Source organism: Notamacropus eugenii, chromosome 2 (assembly GCF_028372415.1).
Source record: "Notamacropus eugenii isolate mMacEug1 chromosome 2, mMacEug1.pri_v2, whole genome shotgun sequence".
In the NCBI taxonomy this organism is placed as follows: Eukaryota; Metazoa; Chordata; class Mammalia; order Diprotodontia; family Macropodidae; genus Notamacropus; species Notamacropus eugenii.
In genome coordinates this window covers 402,203,986-402,223,659 of record NC_092873.1, presented here as the reverse complement: position 1 = coordinate 402,223,659, position 19,674 = coordinate 402,203,986, and the positions used below count along the sequence as shown (strand labels likewise).

Sequence of the window (19,674 nt, the reverse complement as noted above, 5' to 3'; positions counted from 1 at the left end):
CAAGTTTAAGCAACCCATCAACCTCTTTCTTCCTTGGTAGCAAGGATTATAGATGTGCCCCAGCATATCTGGGGCTACAGTATTCTTAATAGTATACATTATAACCAGACTTCACTGTAGAGTCACAAAATCCTGTAGAAAATTCTGCCAGTTCATTATTTCTGATATTTGTCATATTTTCTTATGGGAATAACTTATGAGAATAATTTTATTTCATATAATAACATGACAGCTTTGAATCCCTACAATGACCTTGTGAAGCAGATTCTGCAGATATTATTATTCTCATTTCACAGCTGAGGAAATTGGGGCTCAGAGAGATTAAGGGATTTGCCCATGGCATATTGATAAGTGTGAGAAGTGGAGTTCCAATGTCAATTCCCTATAGATTTAACTATGTATGAACAAAAATGCTAAGATAGTATTGACAAAGTATTGAAATCATTGACCAATTAAAGCTTTTAGTCTAATAATTACAATGCTTTTCCAAGATGATTGGTCTATAAAACTAGTCACTCTATTTGGATGCACATATTGTGATCTTCTGGAAATTGCTATCTGTCAGTACATGAAATAGAGTTGAAGAGAAATGATAAAATCAATGATAATTACTAATTAAAATTTAATAATCACTAATTAAAATAATGAAGCAACTTATATTATTAAAGTATAAAGGACTTGATGAATTTTTTTCATTTGAAACCTGTAAAGTAGTAGCAAATTCAAACAACTCTTTGCTGTCACAACACTGATTGCAATTCCTTATGTTCCTTTGTATTTCTACACACCAAACTTTTTCTGCCTGATTTTTCTTCCTAGCTAGTGTTAAAATAGTACTTTAAAGTATGCAAATCACTTGATATGTTATTTCATTATGTATAAATGGTCCAACAGAAACTGACTATGAGTCTTTAATATGACCAGTGTAGCAAACAGCTGCCCTTTCCCAGTCACGGTCCTGGAACTGTTCCCAGGGAAACTACTTCATGGCACTTCCTGGCACTGGTCAGCCCTTTTTCTTTTAGAGTGGCTTCTCCAGGAACCTTTTTGGCATAAGTGAGGGGATGTGGAGAACTGCCAGCAGCCATCTAACCAGGGAGAAAAGAGTCAAGGCTACAAGCCCTGGCTTCAGTACTTAAATGGAGGTCAGTACTCCCTTTGACAAAGCATGGACACTACTGACCTTATTGGGGATTAAAGACCTCAGATGGCATCTGGCATATTGCTCTCACAGTCCAATGAAAGAGAAAGGAAATCCTTGTATGTTCTTCTAACTGTTCCAAGAACGCATCACTCTCTCTGGTCAATTTTAAGGCACAATTGCATATTGTCTATTCCCTATAGATCTCTCAGGATATCTCAACATGGCAAAACTCTGACCCTTTTATAGGGATTAGTCGTGCTCTGCTTGATGTCAAGTGGCAGAATCAGAAGCAATGAATAGAAGCTGTGGAGGCAGATTTCCGTTAACTTTAGGGGAAAAAAAACTTGCTAACAATTAAAGCTATCAAAATTGTCTGTCTCAGAAGGAAAGGAGTCCCCTATCACTGGATATAGTCAGGTAGAAACTGTCTGAACACTTCATAGGACATTGTAGAGGGAATTCTTGTTCAGGTATCGATTAGGTTAGACAGCCTCTGAGTTTGACATTCTGTGAAGCATTAGTTAGTAGCTTCATACTAACTTATAGAAAGTGCTCCGTAAACTTTACAATGCTTTATAGATGTGAACTGTTACCACTGTCACTCATCACTGTGTTTTCTGTTAGCTTTGAGTTATACTGTAGTTTTAAGCTGTTTTAATTATATGCTATTTCTTATCTTTGTGCTTTCTTATAATTTGACATTGATTTTTATTTGTACTGAACAAGTCAGTGGTGTTGCTATATACAGAGAACTGCCACAGACATGATTCTCACAGTGGTAACCAATCATTTCTTGTCTGTTAGAAGGTTTAGGATCATAGATCACACTTAGAGCAAAGGGACAATAGAGGTCATCTCACCTAACTCCCTTCTTTTCAGATGAGGTAGTTGAGATTTAGAGAGGTGAAATGACTTACTCAAGGTCAATTCTTTTGATTTTTTCCCTCAATTTTCATTTTTTTTTTTTGGTATTTTATTTGGTGTTTACTATTTCCTTCCAATTCTCTTCTGGAAGAGAATACAAATTATATTTATGCTTATCTATATCTATCTATATCTTCTATGTGTTTTATAAGTCATTGACCTCTTTGATTTCTTGATTCTGAATCACATTTCCGAACATAATTTTCATCGTCTTTCATTATGTCCACTTTTGCACTGAATTTAACAAGTATTAAAATATATGACACTATAATTTGGAAAATCTTGTTGAGTTCCTGATAGAAATTCTTCATTTCCTCATTATTTGGGGCAGATATTGTCTAACACCCCACAATTATCTTTATGGTGACATTTTTTGCTTAAGTGAAAGATAATATGATCAAGTGTCCCATGAAATGATATAGTTCTTATTTTCTATATCTATGTAATGAAACCAATTCTACAAACTTCAGTATTTCTCTCTCCAAGGAAAACCAATTAGTATATACTTTTATTTAGTTAAAAATCATTCATATTTTCTAGATTCACTTAAAGCAATAATGTTAATGTTGGTATAAGTTCCTCAAGTAACATCCTAAAATGTGGATCATTTGATAAGAATTTCACATTTAAAATGTCAGTAGAGAATTAATATTTGTAGATTTAAAAATTATATCTAACCACCTTTGTTCCCTTTTTCAATCCCTCTATTACCATTGCTGAAGAAATGGACAAAGAACTCCTTGGAACTGAGGGCTGGTTTGTATTTTTCTTTATGACTTGGTTTGCTGTTGCTAAAAAAGCCTATTAGCCTGAATACTGACGGTGAGTCTCTTCATACTTAGCAAGTTTAGCCTTTGGACAGGGGTCATCTTTCTAGCCCTGTGGAACTTGGTTGAACTTGGTTTTTTTGGCATAGATTTTTCAAGAACTATTCAATTTTTAAACTTAACAAAATAGTTTATTTTTTCCTTAGTAACAAAAGAATAGTAGTTTTTAACCATTCTAACCACATTAACTATAACAACATAATAAAAGATAAGAGAGAACAGAGGAGGGAAAGTAAGGAAAGAATTTCATGTGTATATATATATATATATATATATACATATATATATGTGTGTAGTATACATGTCATAAAATATAAAACATACAAAATATAATATATTATCTGGTATGTGTGGTTCTTCAAAGGATACATGCATATATATATACATATATAATTTTTACTTTATTATGTTGTAATATTAGGTGTAATAAATGGCAAAGTCAGAGCACACTAAGTTCAATTTAGTATCAGTTAATGGTGATTGATATGCATATAAACCTATAAGGTCCTAGCATCTTTCATTCTGTTGCTCAGTCTTGTGACCCTAATAGGTGGGCTTTTGTGTTATCTCACCCCTTCCTGTAAGATTCTTCTATAAGATAGTATTATACACACACACACACACACACACACACATACACAAATACACATGTATATTATATATCTGTTTATGATTTATACTTTTAATCTGTACATACCTACTGAAATGCTATAAGTACTCTCTTATCTCTTGGATCCTTTGGATATTCAGTTATCAAAGCTCAGAGAATTTAGTGTTAGTTCTTCCTCCTTAGGCCAAACAGAACAAATCTAATCCTTCTTCCGTCTGAAACCTTGCAATGTTTCTTTTGACTCTAGCACTTTTTCTATGTACCTCACCAACTAGGGAGCTATCCGATGAATGTTACTGCACCCAATATAGACAAATCCCCCAAAACATTAAAAGTTGCTCTGTTGATAGAGGCCACAAGTAACATTTGAAAGCAGTTCAAGATAAAGATAAAGAGAGAACATTTTGGCTTCCTGCCCTACAGTTTTATTCAGGTGCAGAATGTCCCTCAAAGGGAAAAAAAAAGTACACTGAAACTGTTCAAGTTATTTCCAATTAAAACAACCAGAGAGTCACATTTTTTTCCTTACATAAAAAAGGTCCTCTCTTACCTTACCCAAGAGGACAAATGTTATTCATTAAAAAGTCCAGGTTTGAAATATGTTGTAAAATGGGTTTCATCCAAAACGTAAACTAGCTTATATTTTGAGAAAGTCAATTTGTAGGACACAATTTCTTCTAGATATCTTTTATTCCCTCTATTTTGTCTTTAAGCTGTTTTAATTCTTCCTTACCTCCCAACAGAATCATTGCCTTTCCTTGGTTTTAAAGGTTTTTATTTTTTCTCTCTAGTTTATAATATCCAGTCTACTCAGCATCTAGCTATGGCAACCCATAAAAGCTATGGAAGTTAGGGGAACAAATAAAATATGAGCAATTGTGTTGCAATTCCAGGGGTGAAATTTAGTCAGGGGTACTTAAGGGGAAGGAAAATTGCTTACCAGTGACAGTGAATATAAAACTGTTTGCAACTCCATGGCCTTTGGGTATGATTGGTTTAGAAGTACAGAGAAATGGACCAAGAAAGGATTGAGTATGGCAGGAAGGATGTCATTTTGGCTCTGTGAGTATCTCAGGGAGTCTCCCTTTTTCAAGGTGTTTTGTATGCTCTGCTGAGTTCGCTGACCCACTAGGAAGGTGGAGTGGAGATGGGTGCTGTGGCATTTTTGCTTCACCTGTGTCTTCTTCTCGGGAATCTTGAATACTATGGCCATGTTTTGTAATTGCCCCAAGTTGTTAAGGTGAGTCTAAGATGACATTATGATTTAGATATAACCTAGGATACTTATTTGTGAAAGCAATGTTGAAACCTTACCTGCAATCTCTGACAACATCATTAAGAAACTCAGACTTTACAGTTTTGTCACTAAAATTTCTTTATTGTCACTCTGGAAGGATTAATGCAGAGCTCGTAGCAGAGGAGCTGCATGACTTTTAACATTGACCACTGGAGCAGACAATTGATTTCAGAATGACCATTCTTCTAGACCAGTAGTCTCCAAAGTGGGGAAGTGCACATTCAAAGGAATTGTGGGTTGACCTGTGGAATTGCATGATTAACTAATTTAAGAGTGGGAAAATGGACCATATTTCATCTTTCCCAAAAGAACCAATTGAAGGGCTTGTTTCCAGCACAATTCCGTCACAACGTTACCTAAAATTACCCCAAACTCTGCCACTCCATCCTCTGTGGCAAAACTGCTATATAAACTCCCAAACTCTCCTTTTATGCCAGGTATCTACCTTTGGGTACAGTTATAATTTAAATACAATCCAAGGACCAGAAATTGATGCATAGATCCTATCAGGAAAATCTACTCTCTCCCCCAGCATATCCATATTATGCTTTTTACAGCACTTTATGGCTATAGCAGGTGCTTCTTGATTAGGTCTGTGTTCCAGGACAGTAGCCAGTTAAGTTCCTAGCCCCCTCTCCTCATTTTGTTGGGATGGAGTGAATTACACAGAATGAATAGGCTTCAGAAGAGAATGTATTTCTCTCCCCATAAACTCACCCTCTTTAGGAACATTTGTATTACTATTAAGAACAAAATCATCATTTCAGTCACCTTGGTGTTATTCCAATTCCTCACTGTTATTGTCACTATAATCCTCATCCTCTATACCTAGAATCTTGAACTACATTCTTTAGTTTCATGGCCCTAATTGGTGGCCTTTTGTGTTATCTCACCACTTCCCAGTTATCTCCTGAACAGACTCTCATAAAGATCCTGTCTATCCCTTACCTTCTTTTCAGCCTCCTTACATGTGTTAATTTCTTTATTTGAATGTAAGCTTTATAAGGCCAGAGACTTTTAAAATTGTATTTATATATCCAGTACTTAGTACAGTGCTGATATGTAATATGTTCTTAATAAATGCTCTATTTACCTAGCATCTTTTTATCTATCCGTATTTTTGAATGAAGTTCAAATAGAAATGGTATGAATAAAAAATTCTATCCTATTAGTATTCTTTTATATTTAATGTTCTATCAATTATTGCAAAGGTGGATGAAATGACTACTTTTTGTAATTAAATAAGAATATTTGATGTAACTACTAACCTGTAGGCAACAGGATCATGGGGCTGCTTTGTCCTTCATCATGTTTCCACATTTCTTTTACTAGTTATAAATATTTTGAAATATTCCATGTAATTTAGAAATTGAATATTTTATATAACAACATCTATTAAAAATGTGCGCTTAATTTTTCAAGGGCAACAAATACTTTATTTGTCTATAGATCAATGTTATGTCCAGGATACTGTGGATAAACAGTTCTATATGATGTGATGTTACACTTCTAGTGCAATTTATTTGATGAATTCTCAAGGATATTTTAGGGTTTTCATTTGTAGTAAAAGGATTGTTTTATTTGTTATTTCATAAAGATTAGTGAGTTTCTCATATATCTTTCTGGTCATTCCAATCATTTCTTTCTAGGAATCTGGTGGATGCTAAACTTTTGCCTTGTTTACCAGTATTTTGTAGTTTCTACTATTTCAATGTATAGTCTAATTCAAACAATAAATCTAGATTCTTTAAGTAAAACCTTTCAATAATTTCTGTTGACAGTAATCTAATCTTGAATTGCCAATGTACCCCTCTATTATAAACAGATCTTCTTGAATCAATCATTTGTTAAAATTTCGTGGATATATCCCAGGAAGTGTCTTTTGAGACAACCCTTACATCTTAGCTTGTTTCACAGACTCTGTCCAGAGACAAACCACTTTCAGTTACATTAGACAAATTCAATGACATATATATGATATATGTCTTTGCTATTGCTTTTTGAAGTGAGATGTGTTTATTCCAGAAGCATTTTTCCCTAAAGTTTGAATTGTTTTGTTGTGAACTCTAACAATATCTATCAAGTCTCTTAGACAAGTGCCAATTTTTCTATAGCTGTCTTGGATTGATCAACCCTGTATTTTGTTAAAATATCATAGGTTTTTGCTTGGACATCTATATCCATTGTCATTCATTTTTACCATGCCAAAGGGATTCACAGAGACAGTTATTACATAGGTGTTTATTCCTCAAAATGTGTTCTTTCCATTAAGCTTTGACTTCAGGATGCCAGTCAGTGTCTTAGCACAATGGTAAAAAACTCAATTAGGAGTGGATCCCTGGGGATTGCATATTGACTTAGAAAACCACAAATTAACATTATCTATGATGGGTTTGGGAGTATTTTTATTTATTTTATTAAACATTTCACAATTACATTTTAATCTGATTCTGCCTTCACTAGGGAGTTTTGCTGAGGCTTGCAGCCCACCTGACACCTCTGTTGTAGCATGTACAACTTCACTTTTCTACTTGATAGTCTTATTCTCTATGTGTCTTGTTTGGAGAAGATCAACGTATTTGTATGTCCCTCATCCATTTGTCTAATTTGGTCTCTGGAGAAGGAGTTAACTTTTTTTGTGTGTCATGGACCCTTTGACAGTCTGGTAAAGCCAATGGACTTCTATATAGGTAACATGAGGATATCATAGTGGGGTTTGAAAGGAGGCAGAAAATGCATCTTCTCTCCCAACACTATTTCAAGAGAGATTTTATTTCTTTCCAGGAGGAGAAGAAAGAGGTTGGAGTCAGAATTGTGGCCACTTTATACTTTCCTTAGAGAGAAGAGGTACCAAGCTAGAATTATACCAGTCTATTCTCATAAATATTAATATTCTAGGGAATGTACTTTTCAGGCTTGATCTAAAATGATCACTGTAAATTAATGGAGCAAGAAGAACCTCAGGCTCTGTATGTAAGGCTTGACTCCCTCCCCACTAAATACCAGTATCACAATGAATACATGTAGGAAGTAACAAAGAAACCTATTTATCCAAGTCATTAGTGAAACAGAAATCAGGGAAAATATACATAGAAGAATATATACCAGACAATACAAATGAAGGAGCTCTTCTGCTGGAAGAAGGTAACTCAATTCAAACAAGTCAGGAATGATGGAGATGGCTAGCTCTTCTCATTTTGGCTTATTCTAGAGTCTTATTATCCTTTCAGCAACCTGAAATGGGATGGATATTGTCCATATTTTTTGTCAAATCTGGAAGTGAAAGGTGTCTGAAGTAGTGCAGAGTCCAAAGAAACTCAAGAGACTGAAGAGACTGGAGATCCCTTCTAGCCCTCTCTCCAACTCCACTCTGCCCCTCAACCAGGTCCAGAGCTTTGATTTCCATCAATGAAGGGATAGTCCCATTCTGAGGGCTTTGGGACTTGTGATACACCAGATGTTTTAAATGCATAAAATAAAATATATAGGATTACAAAACTATCTTCTTAAAGCATAGGTCTGATCATTTCACTCTACTACTCAACATGCAATGGCTCCCTCTCATTTCCAGAATAAAACTTTAAAAATCCTCAATTTCATTTGAAAAACCCTACATAACCTTCTCTCCTCTCCTTTCAAGTCATCTCACAACAGATGACAACAAGTCAACTTATTGCCTTCTCCTGATACTTTTTGTTAAGAAATATAGTCAGGTTAAAAACAGAGAGGTTAATAAAATGCTTTCATGCATCATTGTGAGGCACTCTTATCTGACCTTGAAATTTTCTAATTTATCAGAGAAGCTAACATTTTAGTCATCACATTTAACATGACTGTTCTGTCAATCATGCAATTAATAATATCCAAACTTTCTGTTTCATACTTTACCTAAATTACAGTTTTTCACATTCTCCTTTTTTGGGGAATTCTCCCACCTTTTTTTCCCTTCCTTCCTACTCCTCTATATCAGGGATTCTAATTTAACTTAATTTGGGGTCCATGAATTAAAAAATACTTTGATGGCTATATTTCAATATAACTGATTTACTTTGTAATTATATGTATTTTATTTTAGGTACTTGAAAACATTATTTTGAGAAGGAGTCCAAGGCTTCATCAGACTACCAGAGGTAGTCACAACAATAAAACAATTAAGAATTTCTGGTCTATAGTTTTTGATTGATGTTTAAGTATTTTATTCTTTACACTACTTTTATACCTTCTATCATTTTAACATTTTGCTTTCATTAAGGATATAAGGAATTCATGAGACACTTTCCCCTCTCCCACAAATTCTGTTCCATATATTTCTTTTTTGTTGTCTTTAGTCAATCAAGGCAGTGTTCAAATTTTCTCCTATATCTACTGACCAGATATTAATATACCCTTCTATACCTTTGTATAGGTCTTTAGCAGTTTTCTCAGGTTGTTTCTGCCCTGGTTTTATTTGTTGCCTGACATTAGGATTACTCCTAAGTAGCTACATTTCCCCTCCTATGATCCTTATTATGGTAATAGCTGTAGTCTGTATTATTGTGTGAAGATCCTGAGATGGTTATCCATTCTCTGTCAAATAATTGTGGGAGAATATGTTTATTCACAAAGATGATAGCAGTTACCAGCTTTTTTTGAATTACTCTTTTTATAGTTGGTCAATTAATTGTATTCATGATATCAGACTGAAAAAAAAACTTTTTAAAATTCTAGTCTGAAAATGTCCATTGCCTTTCCAAACTCACTTAAGACTGGTATCATTCTTGCCATCTGTTTCATTATTATGCAGAACTTCTGGAGTTTTGTATTAAGTGTGAAATTTTGGTGTCTTTAGGGTCTTTTCTCTTTTTACATTTGGTCACCCCCTCCATTTCTACTCTTATTTAACTATTTGAAGTTAATAATATAGTTAGTTACTACTTACAATTGCCTTTCTTTGATCAGCAGTATATTATAACTTGGAGCTAAGGATATTTTTGAGAAAAAGTAGTAGAAAGCTCTTTCCTTTAACGAGTGAGATCTCTTTCCATTTTTATTATGATGTAGAATGTTTATAGACTCAAGTAGATATACAAGGCTATCATTTTAGAAGTTCATTCCAATAATGTAGATTGTAACTCATCCATGCCTATCTATTCAGTGCTATTTTTTCTCATGTCATTGATAAATCAGCCATAGGAATTTACCTGACATCTTATAGGCCTTTCTCATTTTCTCCTAATATTTTTGAGGGCATCAATGGACCTTTCCAATTATCCACCTATCACTACTCATTCTCAAAATGTGCTTACTCCATCTTCCCTTCCTATTATACAGTTCCTTCTCGTTCTTTGAACTTCCTCAGTGGTTAGCCTGATCTACCTACGCTGGTCGTCTTGAGGCAGCTACGTGGCACGGTGGCTAAAGCACTGGATGTACTTACTAAAGTAAGAAAGACTTGAGCTCATATCCAGCCTCAGACACTTACTAGCTGTGTGACCCTGAGCAAGTCATTTATCCTATCTCTATCAGTTTCCTCACTTACAAAATGGAGGTAATAAAAGCACAACAACCTCTCAGGGTTGTTGTGAGGGTAAAACTACTTTGCAAAACTTAAAGTGATATATAACTGCTAGCTATTATTATTATCATTGGCTATTATTTTTTTGACCTTTAGTAATGTCCTTTGTTAAATCTTTGGAAATTGTATCCTATGTCTCACTGCCATATGTGTGACAGCGAGCTTTAATATTAAAAAGATGAGCCCTTCTTTTCATGGGAAGCCTGAATTCATTAAAGGAGATTTGTAGTTTAGCTGTCCTCCTCCTCCTGTTCACCTCTAGCCCACTTTATTGTCACTCTGTACTGTCTGTCCCAGAAAGATAGACTGATATAGAGCTGTCCGTTTAAATTAATGTTATAATTTAGGCAATATATAAGGAGAAGAAAGGGTCTCAGAAGTGATAAGTCAGCAAATATCTGACTTATTTTGTCAGAGAGGTGGCTATTAAAGGAAACAGTAGGTTAGAATGTAAACTCATTTTAAAATCTTGCAAAGAAGGATCCTAGATGATTATGAGCGACATTATCACATCTAGCAGAAAGATGCAGTCGCAATGAAAACTTTTTTAAACAAAATTTTGAGAGATTATGAGAAGGTGACAGAATGTCAGGACATAGAGCTGTAGCTTTTAAGCTTTTTGCATAAAAGATTCTTGTGGCAGTTTGGTGAAGACTATGGACCTCTTCTCAGGACAATATTTTAGATATTAAGAAATACGTTAGATTACAAAGGAAACTAAAGGTTTGTAAAAAATAAGGACTCCTTTTTCCATCCAATTTCATGCATGCCTGAAATTTTTTTATGTACCTCACTTAAGAATTTCTGAGCTAGAAGAGGCTGAATACCCCACAAATATTCTAGTAAAGCTCTAAAAATGGACCAGAAGGAACAATGATAAAGAAAACCAAATAGAGTCAGCCATAATCCCGTCTACATAGCACAGGATTGCACAAAAGGACTTTCAAAATTCTACAGAAGTACAGCCTAGAGACAAGCTGGGGTAGAAACAACTGGTCCTGTAATGGGACCCTGGATGCTAACAGCATACGGTGTGGGGCAACCTAGGGGCCCTAGCCAAGTCAGAAGACAAGGCAAGAGCTGTGTCTAGGAAATCTACACACAACCCATGTCCAGTCTAACATCTGGGTGGTCCCAGATAAGTCCAAACAGCTTGAGTCTTCATAATGACATGAGACAAGGCTAAACCATTTTGATAGAAGGTAGAGTCTAATTTTATCCACTAAATTAGGTTCAAGAAACACCTTCCCACCAAATCTAGAATTACAGAAGCATTTTGGTACAAGCCCAAGCCCAAAAGTGAGGCTAGAGATGTGAATAAACAGAAAAAAACAACAAACACAATGAATGAAGAAATGCCATGGACTGAAAGACAAGCAAAGGGGTAAATCCAGGAGAAAAGAGTAATTGCACAAGTTCACGTAGAACCTCAAAGAAAAGAATGTCTTGACCATAAGGGCTACAATGGAAAGAGACTAGCAAGGAAATTACTACATTGTGTTTAAAGGCACCATAGATAATACATCAATATCAATACTTAATATATATCCACTAAGCAGACTAGCATCTAAATATTTAAAGGAAATATCCTAATTGCATGGAGAAATAGGTAGCAAGACTATAATAGGGGTGAACCTCTATGTATTTCCTTTATGTTTAGAAAATCGAAAAAAAAGATAAAAAAAGATAAGGACCTGAAAAAGAAGAAACAAAATTGTCATTTTTTGAAAATGATATTATCGTGTCTTTCAAAGCTCTAAAGAGCCAACTATACAACTCAAGTAAACAATGAATTTCAGCAACATTTCAAGATGTAAAATAAATACACATAAATCCTCTGCATTTTTGTATATTACCAATAGCACCCTGAAGACAGACAGAAAGAAATCTCATTTGAACAAAACTACAGAATTTATAAAATACTTGGAAATACAGCTGCTAAGATATATATATGGAAACTACATGAACACAACAGCAAAACACTGTTTGTATGAATAAAGACATAATTAACTGGAAAAATACCAATAGCTCATGAGCAGGCCCTAGCAATATAATAAAAATGACAATATTATATAAAATAATTTTCTTTTTGTGTCACATTGATGAGACTACTAAAAGATTATTATGCAGAACTAAAAAATATAATGATGAAATTCATCTAGGAGAGCAAAAGGTCAATCATCTCAAAGGAAATATTAAAAAAAATTAAAAAGAAGAGGGTCCATCAGTATCATATCTCAAACTATACTACAAAACAGTAATTATCAAAACTATTTGGCATTGGTTAAAAAAATAGAGAAGTTGACAAAGAGAAGAAGATTAGGTACATAACCCACAGAAAGAGATGAACATAGTAGCTTAATGTTTGATGAATCCAAAGGTCCCAATAACTGGGTTAAGGAGTCATTATTTGACAAACACTGTTATGAAAATTGGAAAGTAGTTTGAAAGAAATTAGATGTGACCCCCATCTCACACCCAATATCAAGGTAAGTTCCAAATAGATACATGACTAAGACATAAAATGTGACATCATAAACAAATTAGGAGAGCAGGGAAGAAATTGCCTTCCCAATTTATGGATGGGGAAGAGTCCATGGTCAAATAAGGGACAGAGAGGATTACAGATGAAAAAAATGAACAATTTTGATTATATCTTTGCAAAAATAAAACCAATGCAGTCAAAGTTAGAAGAGAAACTAGCAAATGAGAATTTTTATTGCCATTTCTTTGATGAAAGGGAGACTATCCAAGATATATAAGAAACAGAATCAAATTTATGAGAACAAAAATGATTCCCCCTAAAAATGACTGGTCAAAAATATAAACAGGTAGTTTTCAAATGATGAAATCTAAGCTATCAACAAAAATATGAAAAAGTGTTCCAAATTGCTATTAATTAGAGAAATGCAAATTAGTGCAACTCATTAGATTGAGAAAGATGATACAAAAATGAAAACATCAAGTGTTTGAAGGGTTCTGGGGAAACAGGCACACATTCATCGTTGTTAGAGGAAAAAGACTCATATGTACAAAAGTATTTTTGTTCTTATTATGATAGCAAATAATTGGAAACTATAGGAGTATCTGTCTACTGAGGAATGATTAAACAAATTAATGCCATCAGCACAAATTAAGGTCATCTAGCAATGACTCTATCCTGAGGCTGGCAATTATTGGTTAGTACTTGCCTGGAACTTCCTTATCATGAGGTCCAGTCACATTACTCACTATCCAGTTCTACTTCCATAATGACTGCCCCCCCCTTTCCTTAGGTAACCTTCTTTCCTTCTTTTTTTCTTTTCCAGATCCCCTTTATGTTCTATGTTCCCCCATTGGAATGTGAGATCTTTAAGAATGACAGTTTTTTTCTTATCTTTGCATACTCAGTGTTTAGCATGTTGCTCAAAATGTACCAAATTACTAAATGTTCTGTCTCTCTCTCTCTCTCTCTCTCTCTCTCTCTCTCTCTCTCTCTTCTCTCTCTCTCTCTCTCTCTCTCTCTCTCTCTCTCTCTCTCTCTCTCTCTCTCTCTCTCTCTCTCTGTCTAGCTCTAGCTGTCCATCTCTCTCATATAAATGCAATATGATGTTACTGGGTTATAAGAAATGATGCAATGGACTGTTTCAGAGAAAAAAGAAATACCTGTGTGAACTGATATAGAATGAAATGAACAGAACCAGCTGAACAATTTTTGTAATAACATTATGAAGAAAAGAAAACTTTGAAAGATTTGGGAAATCTGAAAATAAAATTACCTACAGTAGTAGAAGAAGAATAATGATGCATGCTATCCATCTCATCAAAAAAGTGATTGATTGCAGATGTAGAATAAGACATGCATTTTGGATGCAGTTAATGTAGACATTTATTTTGCTTGACTGTGCACATTTGTTAGATTTTTTTTCTTTTTCCAGTGGGGTGGGGAGGGGAACTTCAGCATAAGGGGAGAAAGGGTAGAGTTGCAAAAAGAAAAAAGAGGAAAAAAGGAGAAAAAAAAAAGATGGCCTTTAGCCCAGCAATACCACAACTAGTTCTGTATCCCAAGGAGATAAAAAGGAAAAGAACCTATATGTACAAAAACTCTTTTTGTGGTGGCAAAGAATCGAAAATTGAGGGAATGCCCATTGAGTAATGACTGAACAAGCTATGGTATATAATTGTGATGGAATATTGTTGTGCTATAAGAAATGAGGAGCAGGATGTTTTCAGAAAAACTTCGAAAGTTATATGGAACCAATACAAAGTGAAGTGACCAGCACCAGGGGAACATTGTATACAGTAATAACAATATTGTTAAGATGATTAACTGTGAAAGACTTAGCTGTTTCCAGAAATACAAAGATCCAAGACAATTCTGGAGGACCTATGATGAAAAATGTTATTCACCTCCAGAGAAAGAACTGATGGAATATGAATACAGATTGAAGTACACCATTTTTTTTACTTTCTTTATTTTTCTTGCTCCTTTTAGTCTGTTTTCTTTCACAACATGACTAATATGGAAATATGTTTTGCATGACTGTACATGTATAACATTTATCAAATTGCTTGCCTTCTCAGTGATAGGGGAGGAGAAGGAAGAAAAATTTGGAACTCAAAATTGTAAAAAACAAAGGTTCAAAAATGGCATTAAAGTGTAATTTGAAAAAATAAAATATTAAAATTTTTAAAAGATGAAGAAAAGAGAAGCAAAAGAAGATCAGAGCTACTGGCTAAATTTATTACATTCTTGGGGAGAAAAGCAAGCTGTACATTATAGATAGCTGCAAAATCATCTATTTATGTCAAAAGGCCCATTTTATTTGATGTTTAAGTTCAAAATAAAAAATACAACTTGGAAAAACATGCAACTAAAAAGTCATCTCAAGGGCACTTAAGGATGAAAATGGAAAGATGACAACAAAGAGAAAAAATGGAAAATACTTTAAGAAAATAATTGCAGAAAAAAATAGAAAGTATAAAGATTTTAGCAGCAATCTTTTAAAAAATTTTATCAAGGACAATGATTTATAATATAATTACCTGGGAAGCTGTGCTTCAATGGATGTCTCTTATTTTCAAAATCAGTACTTGACCTACCAGTACAGATTGCAACCCATTCCCATCTCATTGCAGATTGTTACCAATCCTTATTTTCTTTGCCTGATTTTTGTCTAGATTCTCCCACAAATCCATGAAAAACTACTCAAAACACTGGAAGTCTTCTAGATTTTTTAATGTTGTGTGGCTACCAATAAAGCATATTGACTATCCATCTATTATTTGGTACATGATTATTTCTTATTTTTTTGATCATACATTTTCTTGATGATATCTTATACCGTTTCTTGCATGTAAGCCCTCAATGATAATATGTTGAAACCTAATTATGTATACTATGCATCTCTTCATTATTCTTTCAGTCATCCATAATTTTGATTCTTCTGAGATCATGATATTCTATTGTGAAGGAAGGGAAGGGTTTGTTTCTCTTCTCTGCCACTTGAGTGATTCTCTGCCACAAGTTGATGTGATCATAGAAAGGAAAAAACAAAAACTGAGATGATGAGATGTTAATCTGCTAACAAGGTATTAATACCCATTGATGCTTTTATGAAGTGTGAACATCTTTCACTGATAGAATTAAAGGGAACAATTTTAGGGGCAGTACATACCCACAGGGTTACCCTTAGAACCTGAAGTATCAGTTGCCCTCTCAGGACAAAATCTTCAAATGCTAGGACAAATTAACAATTAATCCAGAAAGGGTGCTGCATCTTGATTTGTAGCCGTGAAGCATCATCAGGATATCTAAATATTAAAATGGAACCAATCATATTGAATTATACTTTTCTAACCAAATAGAAATTAATATTTTCAGGTGGTACACAAGTAGCAGGTTGATTCCAGAGCTAAATCTACAATCTTACAGTCTCACTGACAAAGATTTAGCATTAACTTCATGAAGACAAGTGGCTTCCTTCAGAAGCAGTGTAGCATAGAGGTGGAGTGCTGGACCTGGAAAGACCTAGGGTTGAAATCTGCCTGTGAATCTAGGTATGTTAACATGAATAAGTCAGAGGTAACTTTGAGAGAGATAACAATTAGCATAATGTTATTTACATATAGGAGAACTTGCAGGATTTTACCATTTAAAGGAGATCCTTTTTCTATATAAACTCTTCCCAGGACATTCTCCAATACATTTATAGACCACACATCTCCATGTTTTATGCCTTGCTTAATATTGATAATCACATGATCATTAAACAAAGTTATAATTGTGGTTATATCTATTAAGGAACAAAAGGACTTTCAAGTCTTCTCTGGAGACATTATATCATGTAAGAATAAGGCTAGGCTCTCAGTTATGGAGGAGCAGATCTTTGGGGTATGATATTACCAGTGAGTTTTGTTATATTCAAAGCTTCCTCTTCTCCCAAAATTATCCATATGCCAGATTGAGAAAAACATTAGCAGACATTGTGAGTTGAAGTTTAGAATATGAGGTATGTACAGTAGTGATGAGGAATTATGGAAGACTCTAGGTATGTGTTTATCAGGTATGATCAGTAGTATCATTATACAATTGGGAGAAGGGCTTATTTGGACTCAGTTGGACACATAGGGGAATTGAGAGTCAAGGCTTTAATCTGCAATACTTTTGGCACAGATTGGGTACAAGAAGTCTGGCAGCGTGTTCAAGGTTACAGATGATCCCATTTCATAAAGTGGTCTTGTTAGAAGTCATGGGGGTTTCTTCAGCCTTTGGCAGTAAAGCCAGAATCATAGTATTGAATAGGATTTTATTTAATAATTGATTTATCAACATAGAAATCAAACACTAACATTTTTGATGGAACAGTGATTAGAGCAATGGACCTGGAGCCCAGAAGACCTGAGTTCAGATCCCACTTCAGACACTTACTGTGACCTTGGGCAAGCTTCAATTTTGAAAGTGTTTGGCTCCTAGCAGGCACTATATAAATACTAGCTGTTGTTATTATTCTAATTATTATTACGATTTCAATGGTAGAGTTTGATTTAAAAAACCCCAGCAGATTTTTATACATGGCTCTTGGCAATTCACACTTTTTTTTGCAGCCTGTGACTTTCCCCATAAATTTATCTAATAGGTCTACTGGAGCAGGGGTTCTTTGCTGGGAACCATGAATTTATTTTTAAAAATATGTTGATAACTGCATTTCAATATAACCAGTTTCCTTTGTAATCATATGTGTTATATTTTAATGTATTTTTAATACATTATAAGAAGGGGACCATTGACTTCACTGGACTTCCAAAGGAGTCCATGACAGAAAACAAGTTAAGAACCTCTACTCTAGAGACTCAATAAAATAACTGATAAATTGGAGACACTTGTAAATGAGAATGTGCAATACTCAGTGAACACTGAAGCAGACACAAGAATAGGAAAAGCAATAGAATGATAGATGAAAATAAAAATTTGTTTTTTAAATGAGTAGACTATATATAGTTAGATTACACACAGCTTTCTGTATGTAGGCTCTCTAAAATTTATATGAGATCTGTCTGAATGCATTTCTCATCTCTTGGAAATAGAATTCTGTGAGCTTTGGATTATGGCTGAACCTGAATCTGAAAATTTACCCAAAATTCCATATCTGATACCTCAAACAGGCATATTCTCCAAACTTTCTATAGCAACAGCAAAAGTGACTCACTCTGATGCTGGCCCTCTAGAGAGGAACAAGAAGTGTATGTGATTTTGGATGGTGAAAAGATTCAAGGATGCTGGCAAGTAGTACTGTATTGGAAAGGATGCATCGTATACGGTTGTGCATGAGAATTAGTTGAAGACATCCACGCCCCTTCCTTACTTAGATTTTACCAGAGACAACCAGAAAGGGTTTGAACACCTTTTTCTGGTGGAAATTTGATAGAAGCGAAAGGGTGGGAGGAGAGGAGGACCCTTAGGAGAGACATGCTATAAATATGGTAATTTAGGGAATTACCCTCATCCTTCACCCACTGGAAAAAATGAAGAAAGCAGGGAGTCACTCTTCTTGGAGCCATGTTAAGCTGAGATATTTTAAGGAGGAGGGAAGGAAGTTATTCTTCATGATAGATGTAAGACTCACCACAGCTCAGTTGCTTCTATATGGAATCAATTTAGAAATAGAAAGAAGAAATGACCCTTATAAGCTTTTGGCATAAGGAGAAAGGTACAATTACAATTTCTGTATGTGTGAGGTATAACTCAGAAAATGGTCTCTTTCGGTGTTTGGTGTGTTCTGCCAGGGTGCTTATTTACTGGGAAGGCAGCTGGAGGGGCCTTGTGACACATGTGTCTCCCTCCCAAGAGTCTGGTGCTGTGCTTGGTAACTGCCCCACAGTATTGGGAGGGTAAGTGATGGCACAGTAATTCACATCAAAAGTCATGAATCTATGAAATTGATGACTTCCCTCTGAGACTTCCCTCCATCCTTTAAGGCACAGACTTGAGAGCTCCACATGCTACATCCATAATATTGCATTGATTGTTGTCCTTTCTTGAACTTATTCTATGTTTACAATTTATGCTTCCTACCTTTATATCTATCTGTCTGTCTATCTATCTATCTATCTATCATCTATTTGTTTTTCTGTTTAGCTCAAACATATAATATCAATGTGGGATGCTGCCAGGTGTGGAAACTTCCACCTCAGGTACAGAAGGACAACTAATCTGGAACTTATACTGTTAGTTTTTTGGATGTCACTGAAAGGTTAAGTGACTTGTCCATGGTCACGAAGTACGTGTCATTGATAGTACTTGAACTCAATTCATTCTGACTCCAAAGTTAGACCTTTATGTATTATGGCCTCTTACCATAATTTGCAGATGCTAAAAATTAACACATAATTGTTAGCAAAAAACAATTAGGAATACAGATAGGTAACTTAGGGATAGAATAATAATATTCAGAAATTCTAATCATATGTCATTAGGCAGCATATATGCTCATCACAAAGATCAGAAACTTCTACCATCCCTATTAATCGATGCACTTCTGGCCAGAGGTTTGACTTTTGTCTTAAGCAATGTTGGAGATGGGTTTGTTTCTGAGGGCTTGCAGGATCTTACAACTTAATACTGCAGTCGTCACCTTCGTCAGAAGCCACCATTAGGGTGCTGAGAAGGTACTTTTCATTCAATTGAAACTGTCCAGTGACAAAGGAAGTTATTCACTTGTAGGTTGCTTTGAAGACTGTCAATCCTTGGTAGTTCATCAGAATATACACAAGACAGCATTTATAATATTTGAATTCTATTTTTAAGAAAAGGAGAATAAACGTGTTTTGAACTAAAGT

The 19,674-nt window shown here is 34.7% G+C and overlaps 1 protein-coding gene across 2 annotated transcripts in view; it reads left to right on the top strand.

The window, feature by feature from the left end:
- The window catches only part of RGS7 (regulator of G protein signaling 7), a 699,575-nt gene that overhangs the window by 7,417 nt on the left and 672,484 nt on the right, over nt 1–19,674 (top strand). The window lies entirely within an intron of this gene.